At 42.9% G+C, this 16646-nt stretch overlaps 1 pseudogene across 1 annotated transcript in view; it reads left to right on the top strand.

Annotated features, from left to right (window-relative positions):
* LOC309567502 (ABC-type organic anion transporter ABCA8-like) overlaps nt 1-16646 on the top strand; it is a 140998-nt pseudogene that overhangs the window by 13207 nt on the left and 111145 nt on the right. The window contains exons 4-5 of the transcript XR_014226122.1: nt 1301-1459; nt 14847-14944. The product of XR_014226122.1 is annotated as an ABC-type organic anion transporter ABCA8-like (transcript). The remainder of the gene's footprint in view (nt 1-1300; nt 1460-14846; nt 14945-16646) is intronic.

Below are 16646 nucleotides of genomic sequence, written 5' to 3'. Positions count from 1 at the left end.
CAAAAGGGGGTGCCAGGAAGGGCCCCGAAGATTGTTCAGCAGTACAGTACAGATCTACGTGCTTATGTGCACGCGGCTTCGACGGCGCCTAAGCCGCACTCCCGCTGTGATAAGACACAGCAGGAGGCAGAACGCAGGAGGAGCGGGCACGATCGCTGCTGGCCTCCCGCGATCTTCCGCAAAGCTGACAGGAGAGCCGCCTGGTATGTAAACAACGTAAGGCGGCTCTCCTATCAGAGAGGCAGGGAAAGATTGTGTGATTCAGCTAAGCTCACCGATCTCTGCCTCTGTCCAACCCATCCCCCACACAGTTAGTAAGCACAATAGGGAACACATTTAACCCTTTGATCAACCCCAGTTTTAATCCCTTCCCTGCCAGTGTCATTTATACAGTAACAGTGCATATTATTTAGCCCTGATCAATGTATTAATGTCACTGGTCCCCAAAAAGTGTCACGGGTAGTGTCAGATTTGTCCGCCACAATGTCGCAGTCCCGATAAAAATCGCTGATCGCTGCCATTACTTATATATAAAAAATAAAAAATAAAAAGTCCATAAATCTATCCCGTAGTTTGTAAACGCTATAACTTTTGCGCAAACATGTTATACTTACCTGCTCTGTGCTGTGCTTTTGCACAGAGCAGCATGGATCCTCCTCTTCTCGGGTCCCTCACTGTTGCTCCTGGCCCCTCCCTCCTGCATGGTGCCCCCACAACCAGCATCTTACACTGGAGGCACCCAAGCAGGGCAGGCGCACTCCCGACCCACTGCTCTCTGTGTCCATTAACACATGGAGCTGCGGTTCGGCCCCACCTCCTCCATCTCCTGATTGGCTCACTGGCTGCGACTGACATTGGCCATTGGCTCCCGCTGCTGCCAAAAGCCAATTAGGAGTGTGAGCCCCCGGAGAGGCTAGGCTCTCGTGGACATTGCTGGATTGAGAGGGGGCTCAGGTAAGTAATAGGGGGTCTGGGGAGGGGGGGGCTCCTGCACACAGAAGGTTTTTTACCTTCATGCATAGAATGTACCTTGTGCCTTTAAGCCCTGGTAAGTCGGAGCAGGGGTTGTGGTCTAGTAAAATCAATGTATTCACATAGGCAGAAAAGAACAATAAAGCTGCTCAATAAAGTGCCCCCCCCCCCCCCGGTTTAGCTGTTGAGGCCTGGGCCCAGTACAACAGGACCGGTTCTTCTGCCTTATTAGTGGCCCTGGGTGGGGAAGAGGCACTGGGACTACAGAACTGCAGGCTGGGGAAAGTGTTGTAATCCTCTTTACCAACGTCACGTCTCCTCCTTTTAGGAATATCAGTGGAGGAATATCCGAATGCCACTGAGGCTATGAGTGCAAAATCCGAATACCACTTTGGCACCGTGGTCTTTTCTGAGAATGAACTGAACTATGCCCTCAGGTTCCCAAATTGGTTCCTCATTGACCCAAATGATTACAAAGCTACGAGAGGTGAGTCAGTGCATGTGATATCTGCTGGTATAGCCTGGAGCACAGCCAGGGGCAATGATTATAACAAATATGTATCTGGGGGCGGGGCCAAGATACAGCCAGTGCTAATTCTTACAATAGCTCTCCAGCTGGGGGCGGGGCCAAGACACAGCCAAGGCTAATTCTTACAATAGCCCCCCCCGGCTGGGGGCGGAGCCAAGACACAGCCAGTGCTAATTCTTACACAAGCTTCCCAGCTGGGGGTGGGGCCAAGACACAGCCAGTGCTTATTCTTACACAAGCTCCCCAGCTGGGGGCAGGGCCAAGATACAGCCAAGCGCTAATTCTTACAATAGCTCCCTGGCTGGGGGTGGGGCTAAGATACAGCCAGTGTTAATTCTTATACTAGATTTCCAAACTGGGGGTTGGGCCAAGACACAGCCAGTGCTAATTCTTACAATAGCTCCCTGGCTGGGGGGGGGGGGCGGAGCCAAGACACAGCCAGTGCTAATTCTTACAATAGCTCCCCAGCTGTGTAACAACCAAGGCTAATTCTTACAATAGCTCCCTGGCTGGGGGCGGAGCCAAGATACAGCCAGTGCTAATTCTTAAAATAGCTCCCCAGCTGGAGGCGGGGCCAAGACACAGCCAAGGCTAATGCTTACAATAGCTCCCCGGCTGGGGGGCAAGGCCAGGACACAACCAAGGCTATTTTCTACAATAGCTCCCCAGCTGGGGGTGCGGTTAAGACACAGCCAGTATTAATTCTTACAATAGCTCCCCAGCTGGGGGCGGGGTTAAGACACAGCCAGTATTAATTCTTACAATAGCTCCCCAGCTGGGGGCGGGGTTAAGACACAGCCAGTATTAATTCTTACAATAGCTCCCCAGCTGGGGGCGGGGTTAAGACACAGCCAGTATTAATTCTTACAATAGCTCCCCAGCTGGGGGCGGGGTTAAGACACAGCCAGTATTAATTCTTACAATAGCTCCCCAGCTGGGGGCGGGGTTAAGACACAGCCAGTGCTAATTTTTACAATAGCTCCCCAGCTGGGGGGGGGGGGGGGGGCGCAAGACACAGGCAATGCTAAATTATAATATAAACATAACTGCGTTAAACGAAAAACAAAGCTGCAACTAGAAAGTGGGATATCACCTGGGCAAAAATAAGCAAAGTAAAGCTGCACTATAAGTGACTATATATAAATAAATAAATAAATAAATATATATATATATATTCAACCAATAAGTGAGCACACTAAATAAATAATATAGTGCCAAACCCAAATGTATATATAAAAATAGATATATAAAAATATATGTGCTCACTAGTAACGAAACAATAAAGTGACAAAATCAGAAAAATGGAAAAATAAAAAATGTGGCACAAATAACGCAAAATGGTTAAGGGTAATAAAAGTCCCGAAAACACTCTGTGTATAAAGTATATAGATAAGGTATAAATCCTCCACCACAGCAGAAGGTTAAGGTTCTCCTCTACGGTGCATCTGTCAATAAAGCATGCCAGTGTGCTTACCAGATAACGGTAATAAATACACCAATCAGCATAAATTTCAAATGGGTCCAGATGGAGGAGCCGGTATGGGTCAGGTGATGCCAGGGACCATCACTGGGTAGATGTTCCACCATGTACTGCACTCAGACCATATATGGCATAGGCAGCAACCATTCAGAGGTTAACATACAAGGAATAAAAGAGCCTCTATAGTGTAATATGTAAAACAACACTTTAATAGTAAAAGGAAAGGAACTCACATTCAGCAGATAAAATAGCGCTATATTCATAGAAAGCCGGCCAGATACACTATCGCCCGTCCTTCCGGGTTTTGCGTGGTGACGTCAGCACGCCGGGTCCGACGCGTTTCGTCACAGCTGACGTCTTCCTGGGGGTACGAGCGGCGTGCTGACTACACCACTTATATACGATGAGAAAGGACAAGTACCGTCCCCGTCTGAGCCACAATAACACTCCACGGGCGCCATGTTTGAAAATGGAAACATTGCCAGTACTTGCGGTAGACGTAAATATCCACAACCGTGCTGCAATTGGGACGCTTCACAAGGCCAGGAGAAGTTATGATTATACGGCCATCATGCAGCAACGTGATATAATTAGAATCAACCCACCTTAATTGTAAACTGATATTAATGGCAGTGCATATTATCGGGCGCCATGTTTGATCAGGGAAATTTGCCCATATTAATAAAAAAACAGTATTGGTGGTTAAATAAGTCAAATTACAACTACAAAAATGATTACATTAAACTCAATAATCTAGGGCAATAACCCAAAATGACCAGGCAATATAAAAAAAAACATATGAGAACAGCCAATGGTGCCATAATGGTGTCAATCATGCTACCCCAACTGGAGTTGAGTTGATTATTAAAAATGATAAATTATAATCAAATTAAAAATGATTAATAAAAAGATCAAACATACAGGGGTATACAATGTACAGTTAACAGCAAACACACACACACATCATAGGTTGAGCTGGATGGACTGATGTCTTTTTTCAACCTCACTAACTATGCAACTATGTAACCATGTAAAAATCTCAGGGCTGGCATACAATGATAAAAATATACCATAATGATGTAATGGCATAAAAGTACAAATTTAAATTCCCTGATACCAAACAAAACAGCATATTGTATGTTGGTAAGCTGACAACCAAAATCTTTTAAGCAATTAATGATCAGCCATATTGATCCTCTATTGCAGCATATAAACCCCAAATACTTATATTAGCATTGCCTGAGTCAAGGAAAACTCAGTCAAAAAATAGTAAATTAGTATATGCCCAGTGAACCGATGTAAGAGTATAGCAATAGACAAGAACAAATCCAAAAAATGAGAATATTGTGGCTCACACGAAGTTCACATAGATCAATAAACAAAAACAAACTCACATAAAGTCAATAGTTATTATATTGAAGGGGTAGTAATATATGAAACATAAATTACAAAAGTGCGCTAAACAAAATAAGAAGAACACAAATGTTCATGTGAAATGTCTGCTTGGTCAGCAGTGAGTGCACAACCTGTGTATCCAAAAGACAATGAAAAATAAGAAAATATATGAAAATATATAAAGTCTTTCAGTCCAAAAAAGGTGAAGGTTAGGGAGTGATGGGAGGTGGGTGGGGCCTCATCCCAGACTGTGATCCAAAGTGAATAAAAGTAATCTCAGATGCACTGTGAACACCCAGTGATAGGAGTGGACTCTTACCACAATGTGGAGAGATGTGAGTATATACTGTATTTGTCCGGAGGTCCAAACTTCTCAAATAGATGATACGATTCTCAGGAGAATAGATCAGCTAGCTGCTTCCAGATTGAGAGGATCTATAGGCTTCCAAGCAGGGGGATAGTGCCAAAAGATCGTGCCCAAAAAAGAAGAGGGGACTATAGTGCATTACCTTCAGTTTATTAGCAAAAGCAGGTGAAATGACACTTACAATTTCCAGATGAAAAAACAGCGTGTACAGGATAGTCCCGGACGTTTGCAGTACGGTCCGAGACTGGTGACAACACGGCTAGCTCCCCCCGACGCGTTTCCACTGATGAGTCGGCTTCTGGGACTGGAGCTGTAGCCGTGCTGTCTACATCTCTCGTAAATAGTTTGGCTGGTGGAGACTTCCGGTGCGGCCGCGGCGGGGACCCGGAAGTGTAATGACGTACTTCCGGTCACGGGGTCAACCAATCAGAATGGATCAACCCGAGGACCCGGAAATATTATGACGTCCTTCCGGTGTTCTCCCTGGCCAATAGCAGCAAATGTAAACAAGATATCTTGTCAGTGACACCGGGATATGGAAAGAGCAAACTTTTGCAATCTTGCGATGCTCAAAGTGTCTTTTCCAAAGCGGAGGCAAGCGATGTAGCCATATCTTGCCTTCTTAATTAGGCTCTTAAAGAAATATTTTATTTTATTAAAAGGCAAAAACTGTATATATTTAGATAAAAGCACAAACTGTAAAAGAATTAAAAGAGTATAATTTTAAAATTATTAAATAATCCTTGGGGAATTTACCTCAAAGGAGTGGTTAATGACATGGCCACAAAAGTATATATAGGCACCATGTGAAACAATGGTTCAAATGTTTGAAATTATTTTAAAAAATTAAAAAATTTAAAAATAATAAAAAATATATATAAAAGGCCATAAAGTTTGGGCAATTGGTTGGAATGGGTCGCAATGAAAATCTCCACCCTCCAACCCTTGTATATATCACTAACATTGGAATTCCAGTGACAAAAATCACAGACATCAATTTATAGACATATACAAAAACGCCACTAGTTATGGTTTAAATATCTTAAAGGAGAAAGGAACGGGGAAGGAAAAAAAGGTAACCAGAAGAAAGACAGTGGATAAGAATGTTATCATGCCCAATATGTATAAGGGGACTAATCATTATTGATGTGGGCATTAATGTCCCATTCCACATTCATACCCCAGGGCTGGTAACATTTTAGTTCATGTATCCAAAACGTTTCACGCCTAGAGATGGTTCTCTTCATGTCACTTCCCCTCCAATGGGGGGAGTAACCCTCAATCACGACAGCTTTCAATTGTGAATAGCTTTGTTGATGGCATTTGTCGTGATGAGCTGAGAGACTATGTCCAGGGAAACCAGTTGATATGTTGGTGAGGTGCTCCCCGATTCTAATACTTGGAGTCCTGATGGTTCTCCCAACGTATTGCAAACCACATCCACATGTTAGGAGATATACAGCTCCTTTACTGTGGCAAGTGACGAAGTTTTGGATATCATATTCCTTCTTGGTTACAGTCGAGTAAAAAGTTTTCGTTCTTTGGGTTTTTAACTCTTTGCATACACGGCATTTCTTACAAGGGAAAAAACCTTTTAGATTAGAAAACATTTTAGGGATAGCAGGCTTTTCGACTGGAGTAGGGGCAATCAGGTCTTTTAAGTTCCTGGCCCTCTTGTAAATGATGGGAGGTCTTTCGGGAAGATTGGGTCCCAATATTTTGTCTCCCCTGAGAATATGCCAATACTTCCGGAAAGTACGATTAACCCATCTATATCCAGTAGAAAAGGAGGTGATAAAGGCATATTCAAATTTGGAAAAGGCCCCTTTTTGTTTGGGTTTGGGAACCACCAGTTCTTCTTGTAGTAGATCTTTAACTTGAAGGATATTTTGTTCCAAAGTTTCTTTCTTAAATCCCTTTTCCAGGAATCTATCCTTCAGTATGTTACTCTGTACCTCAAAGTCATGGGGGTCCGTACAATTACGGCGGATCCTCCTAAACTGACTGGTGGGAACCGAGGTTAGCCAATTGGGATGATGGCAGCTATCAAGGGGGATAAACCCGTTTTTATCGGTGGGTTTAAAGAATGTCTTAGTGCCGAACTTACATCCTATCCTATAGATGATGAGATCTAGGAAGTTGATGGAAACCTCACTGAACTGGTAGGTGAGGCGAATACCCCAATCATTACAGTTCAGTCGGTCCATAAAAAGTTTAAGGGAAGAGATGTCACCTTTCCACAGCAGTAAGACATCATCTATATATCTTCTCCAAAGGAAGATATTAGATTCTCTGTTCTCATAGATGTTGCGATCCTCCCATAGTGCCATGAATAAATTGGCTAGGCTGGGAGCAAATTTAGCTCCCATTGCCACGCCAGTCTGTTGCAGATAGAAGTTCCCACCATAGTAGAAATAATTGTGTTCCATTCCGAATTGTAATAATTCCAGAATGAACACTTTTTGTCTGACTGGGAGATCATAGTTGTTGTCAAGGAAGGTGCTGACAGCTTCGTATCCCATCTGGTGAGGTATGATGGTGTACAGGGATGAAACGTCCGCTGTCACCATCAATATGTCACCGTCTACCTCCAAACTGGTAAGTTCCTGGATACACTGGGATGTATCTTTGAGGAACGCTGGGGTTTGCTGCACTAAGGGTTGGAGGAAATGGTCGACGTATTTCCCTATACGTGAGGTGACTGAATCTATACCACTTATTATTGGTCGTCCAGGGGGTTTTAATAAACTTTTGTGGACCTTGGGTAAATAATAGATAAGTGGAATTCTTGGGGCTAAGGGAACTAGATGTTCTTTCTCCTTTTCATTGAGAATGCCCTCTTCATAACCTCTCAAGACTAAACGTTCAAGTTTTTTCTTGTATGAATAGGTTGGGTCGTTCGGAAGAATCCGATATGTGTCGCTATCAGACAACAAACGGTCCATCTCCTCTATGTAGTCATCTTTCTTAAGCAGCACAACTCCACCTCCCTTGTCAGCTGGGCGTATAATTAGATCTTTACGCTCACATAATGACTTGACTCCTGTCATCAGATCTTTCTGGGGGTGGTGAGAAAATTTAGCTTCATCAAGGTCTTTTAAAACCAAATCCTTAAACACCGTGATGTTGCTACTTTTCACACCTTGGGGATTAAACAGTGAGGCATTTTTTAAAGTAGTATGAGTATATGGAGAAACTTGGTAACTGGTGTAGTTTCTTTCCTTGGCATTTGACAAAAAGTGCCTTTTTACATTTAACTTTCTAACAAATTTGTGCACATCTATAAATGTGTCAAATTTGTTAATGCCTTTCTTTGGTGCATATTTTAAGCCTTTATCCAGGGTGCGTTGTTCTGAGTCTGTTAGTGTGACTCCACTCAGGTTGAAGATGCCCTGCCCTTTCATCTTTTCCTTTTTCTTGGAGTCACCTCCCCTGCACCCCCTTGTTTTTTTCTTTTGCCTTTGTTGTGGCCCTTCCCTAAAAAACCCCTCGGTTTTTGACTGATGGGGGTATTGTTATGATGATTATATTGGTGTTCATATTCATCATCTTCACTCTCATCTGTGTCCTCTTGTAAAGATTCATATCTATTATTGGACACTAACTGTCTTGGATCTTGATAAGAAGGTCCAAGATAGTTACCTTCATAATCTAGAGAAAGTTTTCTAGATTTAGGGGAGGGTGAGGTCCGTTGTCTAGAAGCAGATCTAGAACCTTCCTCCTCCCATCTTAGATTTTTGGTCTGAGGACGGGTGTTCCCTTTACCACTTTTCCCTTTCGCTTTAGTAGATTGGGAAAGGGGTTTCTCCTTTAAAAGACTTTGAAAGACTTTATATATTTTCATATATTTTCTTATTTTTCATTGTCTTTTGGCTACAGGTGTTTAAGTGGCAATTGAACGCTGGGGAGACACCTAGTTTAGCCACTAGTGCTTTATCCAATGTTGAAGGTGATACTCCAAAATCTGGAGAAACACAGGAAAATCTACATTCCATCAGCCGGAAACTCCCCCTTGCGGGAGATCCGGTACCTTCTACGTCTGGAGTTCAACATTCCAAATTTAAACCTTTAAAGGAGAAACCCCTTTCCCAATCTACTAAAGTGAAAGGGAAAAGTGGTAAAGGGAACACCCGTCCTCAGACCAAAAATCTAAGATGGGAGGAGGAAGGTTCTAGATCTGCTTCTAGACAACGGACCTCACCCTCCCCTAAATCTAGAAAACTTTCTCTAGATTATGAAGGTAACTATCTTGGACCTTCTTATCAAGATCCAAGACAGTTAGTGTCCAATAATAGATATGAATCTTTACAAGAGGACACAGATGAGAGTGAAGATGATGAATATGAACACCAATATAATCATCATAACAATACCCCCATCAGTCAAAAACCGAGGGGTTTTTTAGGGAAGGGCCACAACAAAGGCAAAAGAAGAAAAAAACAAGGGGGTGCAGGGGAGGTGACTCCAGGAAAAAGGAAAAGATGAAAGGGCAGGGCATCTTCAACCTGAGTGGAGTCACACTAACAGACTCAGAACAACGCACCCTGGATAAAGGCTTAAAATATGCACCAAAGAAAGGCATTAACAAATTTGACACATTTATAGATGTGCACAAATTTGTTAGAAAGTTAAATGTAAAAAGGCACTTTTTGTCAAATGCCAAGGAAAGAAACTACACCAGTTACCAAGTTTCTCCATATACTCATACTACTTTAAAAAATGCCTCACTGTTTAATCCCCAAGGTGTGAAAAGTAGCAACATCACGGTGTTTAAGGATTTGGTTTTAAAAGACCTTGATGAAGCTAAATTTTCTCACCACCCCCAGAAAGATCTGATGACAGGAGTCAAGTCATTATGTGAGCGTAAAGATCTAATTATACGCCCAGCTGACAAGGGAGGTGGAGTTGTGCTGCTTAAGAAAGATGACTACATAGAGGAGATGGACCGTTTGTTGTCTGATAGCGACACATATCGGATTCTTCCGAACGACCCAACCTATTCATACAAGAAAAAACTTGAACGTTTAGTCTTGAGAGGTTATGAAGAGGGCATTCTCAATGAAAAGGAGAAAGAACATCTAGTTCCCTTAGCCCCAAGAATTCCACTTATCTATTATTTACCCAAGGTCCACAAAAGTTTATTAAAACCCCCTGGACGACCAATAATAAGTGGTATAGATTCAGTCACCTCACGTATAGGGAAATACGTCGACCATTTCCTCCAACCCTTAGTGCAGCAAACCCCAGCGTTCCTCAAAGATACATCCCAGTGTATCCAGGACCTTACCAGTTTGGAGGTAGACGGTGACATATTGATGGTGACAGCGGACGTTTCATCCCTGTACACCATCATACCTCACCAGATGGGATACGAAGCTGTCAGCACCTTCCTTGACAACAACTATGATCTCCCAGTCAGACAAAAAGTGTTCATTCTGGAATTATTACAATTCGGAATGGAACACAATTATTTCTACTATGGTGGGAACTTCTATCTGCAACAGACTGGCGTGGCAATGGGAGCTAAATTTGCTCCCAGCCTAGCCAATTTATTCATGGCACTATGGGAGGATCGCAACATCTATGAGAACAGAGAATCTAATATCTTCCTTTGGAGAAGATATATAGATGATGTCTTACTGCTGTGGAAAGGTGACATCTCTTCCCTTAAACTTTTTATGGACCGACTGAACTGTAATGATTGGGGTATTCGCCTCACCTACCAGTTCAGTGAGGTTTCCATCAACTTCCTAGATCTCATCATCTATAGGATAGGATGTAAGTTCGGCACTAAGACATTCTTTAAACCCACCGATAAAAACGGGTTTATCCCCCTTGATAGCTGCCATCATCCCAATTGGCTAACCTCGGTTCCCACCAGTCAGTTTAGGAGGATCCGCCGTAATTGTACGGACCCCCATGACTTTGAGGTACAGAGTAACATACTGAAGGATAGATTCCTGGAAAAGGGATTTAAGAAAGAAACTTTGGAACAAAATATCCTTCAAGTTAAAGATCTACTACAAGAAGAACTGGTGGTTCCCAAACCCAAACAAAAAGGGGCCTTTTCCAAATTTGAATATGCCTTTATCACCTCCTTTTCTACTGGATATAGATGGGTTAATCGTACTTTCCGGAAGTATTGGCATATTCTCAGGGGAGACAAAATATTGGGACCCAATCTTCCCGAAAGACCTCCCATCATTTACAAGAGGGCCAGGAACTTAAAAGACCTGATTGCCCCTACTCCAGTCGAAAAGCCTGCTATCCCTAAAATGTTTTCTAATCTAAAAGGTTTTTTCCCTTGTAAGAAATGCCGTGTATGCAAAGAGTTAAAAACCCAAAGAACGAAAACTTTTTACTCGACTGTAACCAAGAAGGAATATGATATCCAAAACTTCGTCACTTGCCACAGTAAAGGAGCTGTATATCTCCTAACATGTGGATGTGGTTTGCAATACGTTGGGAGAACCATCAGGACTCCAAGTATTAGAATCGGGGAGCACCTCACCAACATATCAACTGGTTTCCCTGGACATAGTCTCTCAGCTCATCACGACAAATGCCATCAACAAAGCTATTCACAATTGAAAGCTGTCGTGATTGAGGGTTACTCCCCCCATTGGAGGGGAAGTGACATGAAGAGAACCATCTCTAGGCGTGAAACGTTTTGGATACATGAACTAAAATGTTACCAGCCCTGGGGTATGAATGTGGAATGGGACATTAATGCCCACATCAATAATGATTAGTCCCCTTATACATATTGGGCATGATAACATTCTTATCCACTGTCTTTCTTCTGGTTACCTTTTTTTCCTTCCCCGTTCCTTTCTCCTTTAAGATATTTAAACCATAACTAGTGGCGTTTTTGTATATGTCTATAAATTGATGTCTGTGATTTTTGTCACTGGAATTCCAATGTTAGTGATATATACAAGGGTTGGAGGGTGGAGATTTTCATTGCGACCCATTCCAACCAATTGCCCAAACTTTATGGCCTTTTATATATATTTTTTATTATTTTTAAATTTTTTAATTTTTTAAAATAATTTCAAACATTTGAACCATTGTTTCACATGGTGCCTATATATACTTTTGTGGCCATGTCATTAACCACTCCTTTGAGGTAAATTCCCCAAGGATTATTTAATAATTTTAAAATTATACTCTTTTAATTCTTTTACAGTTTGTGCTTTTATCTAAATATATACAGTTTTTGCCTTTTAATAAAATAAAATATTTCTTTAAGAGCCTAATTAAGAAGGCAAGATATGGCTACATCGCTTGCCTCCGCTTTGGAAAAGACACTTTGAGCATCGCAAGATTGCAAAAGTTTGCTCTTTCCATATCCCGGTGTCACTGACAAGATATCTTGTTTACATTTGCTGCTATTGGCCAGGGAGAACACCGGAAGGACGTCATAATATTTCCGGGTCCTCGGGTTGATCCATTCTGATTGGTTGACCCCGTGACCGGAAGTACGTCATTACACTTCCGGGTCCCCGCCGCGGCCGCACCGGAAGTCTCCACCAGCCAAACTATTTACGAGAGATGTAGACAGCACGGCTACAGCTCCAGTCCCAGAAGCCGACTCATCAGTGGAAACGCGTCGGGGGGAGCTAGCCGTGTTGTCACCAGTCTCGGACCGTACTGCAAACGTCCGGGACTATCCTGTACACGCTGTTTTTTCATCTGGAAATTGTAAGTGTCATTTCACCTGCTTTTGCTAATAAACTGAAGGTAATGCACTATAGTCCCCTCTTCTTTTTTGGGCACGATCTTTTGGCACTATCCCCCTGCTTGGAAGCCTATAGATCCTCTCAATCTGGAAGCAGCTAGCTGATCTATTCTCCTGAGAATCGTATCATCTATTTGAGAAGTTTGGACCTCCGGACAAATACAGTATATACTCACATCTCTCCACATTGTGGTAAGAGTCCACTCCTATCACTGGGTGTTCACAGTGCATCTGAGATTACTTTTATTCACTTTGGATCACAGTCTGGGATGAGGCCCCACCCACCTCCCATCACTCCCTAACCTTCACCTTTTTTGGACTGAAAGACTTTATATATTTTCATATATTTTCTTATTTTTCATTGTCTTTTGGATACACAGGTTGTGCACTCACTGCTGACCAAGCAGACATTTCACATGAACATTTGTGTTCTTCTTATTTTGTTTAGCGCACTTTTGTAATTTATGTTTCATATATTACTACCCCTTCACTATCAATTTACTTTACAGTGCTGCTTTCATCTTTTTTTATCCTGTCACTAGGTTCGCGCACCTATTTTTCCTCATTTACAATAGTTATTATATTCACTAAATTTAAGAGTTATCAGTAAATGCGTTTACATCTATGTCCACATTTAGACCAAAAGGTATAAAGGTTTTCACCCTATATATCCATTTCTAATTTAGATAGACCTCTGACTGATGGTTCCCCCGCCAATGGGGGGCTGAATTTATCTATACCCCAAAAAATGGTGTTAGAGGGGTCTTTGTTGTGTTTCAAAAGATAGTGTTTGGATACAGAATGATTTTTAAAGCCCTTCCTGATATTAGCGATAAGTTCATTGATACGAACAGAAAGGGGGCACTTGGTTTTGCCTATATACTGCAGGCCAGTATTAATTCTTACAATAGCTCCCCAGTTTGGGGGTGAGGCCAAGACACAGCCAGTGATAATTCTTACAATAACTTCCTAGACAGGGGTGGGGCCAAGACAGCCAGTGCTAATTCTTACATAAGCTCCCCGGCTTGGGGCAAGGCCAGGACACAACCAAGGCTAATTTCTACAATAGCTCCCCGGCTGGGGGCAAGGCCAGGACACAACCAAGGCTAATTTCTACAATAGCTCCCCGGCTGGGGGCAAGGCCAGGACACAACCAAGGCTAATTTCTACAATAGCTCCCTGGCTGGGGGCAAGGCCAGGACACAACCAAGGCTAATTTCTACAATAGCTCCCCAGCTGGGGGCAGGGTTAAGACACAGCCAGTATTAATTCTTACAATAGCTCCCCAGCTGGGGGTAGGGTTAAGACACAGCCAGTATTAATTCTTACAATAGCTCCCCAGCTGGGGGTAGGGTTAAGACACAGCCAGTATTAATTCTTACAATAGCTTCCCAGCTGGGGGTTGGGTCAAGACACAGCCAGTGCTAATTTTTACAATAGCTCCCCAGCTACGGGGGGGGGGGGGGGGGGCAAGACACAGGCAATGCAAAATTATACAATATCTCCCCACCTGGGGGCAGGGCCAAGACACAGCCAGTTCTAATTCTTACAATAGTTCCCCAGCTGGTGGCAGGGCTTAAGACACAGCCAGTATTAATTCTTACAATAGCTCCCCAGCTGGGGGCGGGGTTGAGACACAGCCAGTATTAATTCTTACAATAGCTCCCCAGCTGGGGGTTAGGCCAAGACACAGCCAGTATTAATTCTTACAATAGCTCCCCACCAGGGGGCAGGGCCAAGACACAGCCAGTTCTAATTCTTACAATAGTTCCCCAGCTGGTGGCAGGGCTTAAGACACAGACAGTGCTAATGCTCACAATAGCTCCCCAGCTGGGGGGGCAAGACGCAGCCAGTTCTAATTCTTACAATAGTTCCCCAGCTGGCGGCAGGGCTTAAGACACAGACAGTGCTAATGCTCACAATAGCTCCCCAGCCAGGGGTGGGTCCAAGACACAGCCAGTGCTAATGTTTACAATAGTTCTCCTGCCAGACTCAAAAATTGCACATTGTATAACTTGCACACACCTTCCAAGCCCCCAACAATTGTTCCCCTAACAAATTCCATGTTGGTCTTCCTGTTCTTCCTGCTGGTCCAGAAGAAGTTTACTTTCATACTGTCACTCCTATATAAAATGGCATCATTGTACAGTTTTGACCCTTTCTTCTTCCATTATGGCCCACTCTATCGGGATAAAAATTCAGATGTTCTATTTGATGTTTTAACGCTTCGGGGATTTATTTTCTTCTGTTTTTATATTGGTGAAGTGGAGAACATCTAGAGAAAAAAAGATAAGAAAAGAGTTCAGAGATCAGCTGACCAATCAAATTTTATGAAAAGCTAATTCAGTGTCCCTTCCTTCAGGTTCCTGTGGAGATCATTTAATTTTCTGTCACTCACTGCGGTACTTGAGCACGGGGTTCCTGTCTCTACAAGCCACCATTGACTCCGCCATTGTGGAGGTGAGCTACATAGACATGGATGTGTATGATTGGATGCTGAGACCTATGGATAGGAATGGATTCAGGACCTTCTAAAGGGGGCAACCAGACATTGAGATTTATACATGTACAGTATATGGGATCAGAACCCCCTCTGGGGGGGCACATGGGGGCCACGGTTGACTCTGACTGAACCTTGAGATCTATGAATAGGAATGGAATCAGGACCCTTCCAAGTGGCAACCAAGGGGGCTGATTGATTGCAATCAGACATTGAGATCTATACATGTACAATATATGGGATCAGAACCCTCTATGGGAGGCACATGGGGGCCACGGTTGACTCTGACTGAACCTTGAGCTCTATTAATAGGAAAGGGATCAGACCCTCTCAGGTAGCAACCAAGGGGACTTGGTTGATTGCAACCAGACATTGAGATCTATACATACACAGTATATGGGATCAGAACCCTCTCTGGGGGGCACATGGGGGCCACGGTTGACTCTGACTGAACCTTGAGCTCTATTAATAGGAAAGGGATCAGACCCTCTCAGGTAGCAACCAAGGGGACTTGGTTGATTGCAACCAGATATTGAGATCTATACATGTACAGTATATGGGATCAGAACCCTCTCTGGGAGGCACATGGGGGCCACGGTTGACTCTGATTGAACCTTGAGATCTATGAATAGGAATGGAATCAGAACCCTCCCAAGTGGAAACCAAGGGGCCTGATTGATAGATCTATGAATAGGATACGGACACATGGGGGCCACGGTTGACTCTGACTGAACCTTGAGCTCTATTAATAGGAAAGGGATCAGACCCTCTCAGGTAGCAACCAAGGGGACTTGGTTGATTGCAACCAGACATTAAGATCTATACATGTACAGTATATGGGATCAGAACCCTCTCTGGGAGGCACATGGGGGCCACGGTTGACTCTGACTGAACCTTGAGATCTATGAATAGGAATGGAATCAGGACCCTCCCAAGTGGCAACCAAGGGGCCTGATTGATTGCAACCAGACATTGAGATCTATACATGTACAGTTTATGGGATCAGAAACCTCTCAGAGGCATACAAGGGCCATAGATTACTAAAATTGGATGCTGAGATCTATAAATACACAAACAAAAGAGAAGAGCATGCAGGCTCTGGTGCAATACCCTTTATTTATGATAAAAACTACATAAAATGCACTCGCAAGAAAAAAAGAATCAGAGCTTATCAATCACATCTCCCCACCACGGTTCTGTGCACCAAAATCCTCTCACCCCCCCAATAGGAGGTCCAGCTGACAGTGTGGATATGACAGCATATGGGTCGAATGCAGTCGCCGCTGTGCTTTTTCTCATTCACGCTGACAGTTCACATGCACATGAAAAAATGCAACATGTTTTGGAGGACATCGCCTCCTTTATCGGCTACATTCATTTATTTTATTCTATTTTATTTTAATCCGTTTTTTTATTTTTAATAATATTCTTTACTATTCTACTCTATTCTATTATTTTCTTTTGTATACTATTGTGTTTTATTCCATTTTAATCCTTTATCTTCTATTCTATTTTGTTTTTTTGCTATTCTTTTCTGTTCTATTCCATTCCTTTCTATTGTTTTAATCTGTTCTGTTCTATTCCTTCATTTTCTATTCTATTCTGTTTTGTTCTATTCAATTCTTTTAATTGCCATTGCCATTCTGTTTTTTTTTATTCTAT

Source organism: Pelophylax lessonae, assembly GCF_965119305.1.
Source record: "Pelophylax lessonae genome assembly, chromosome: 11".
In the NCBI taxonomy this organism is placed as follows: domain Eukaryota; kingdom Metazoa; phylum Chordata; class Amphibia; order Anura; family Ranidae; genus Pelophylax; species Pelophylax lessonae.
This window is presented reverse-complemented; position numbering and strand designations above follow the sequence as displayed.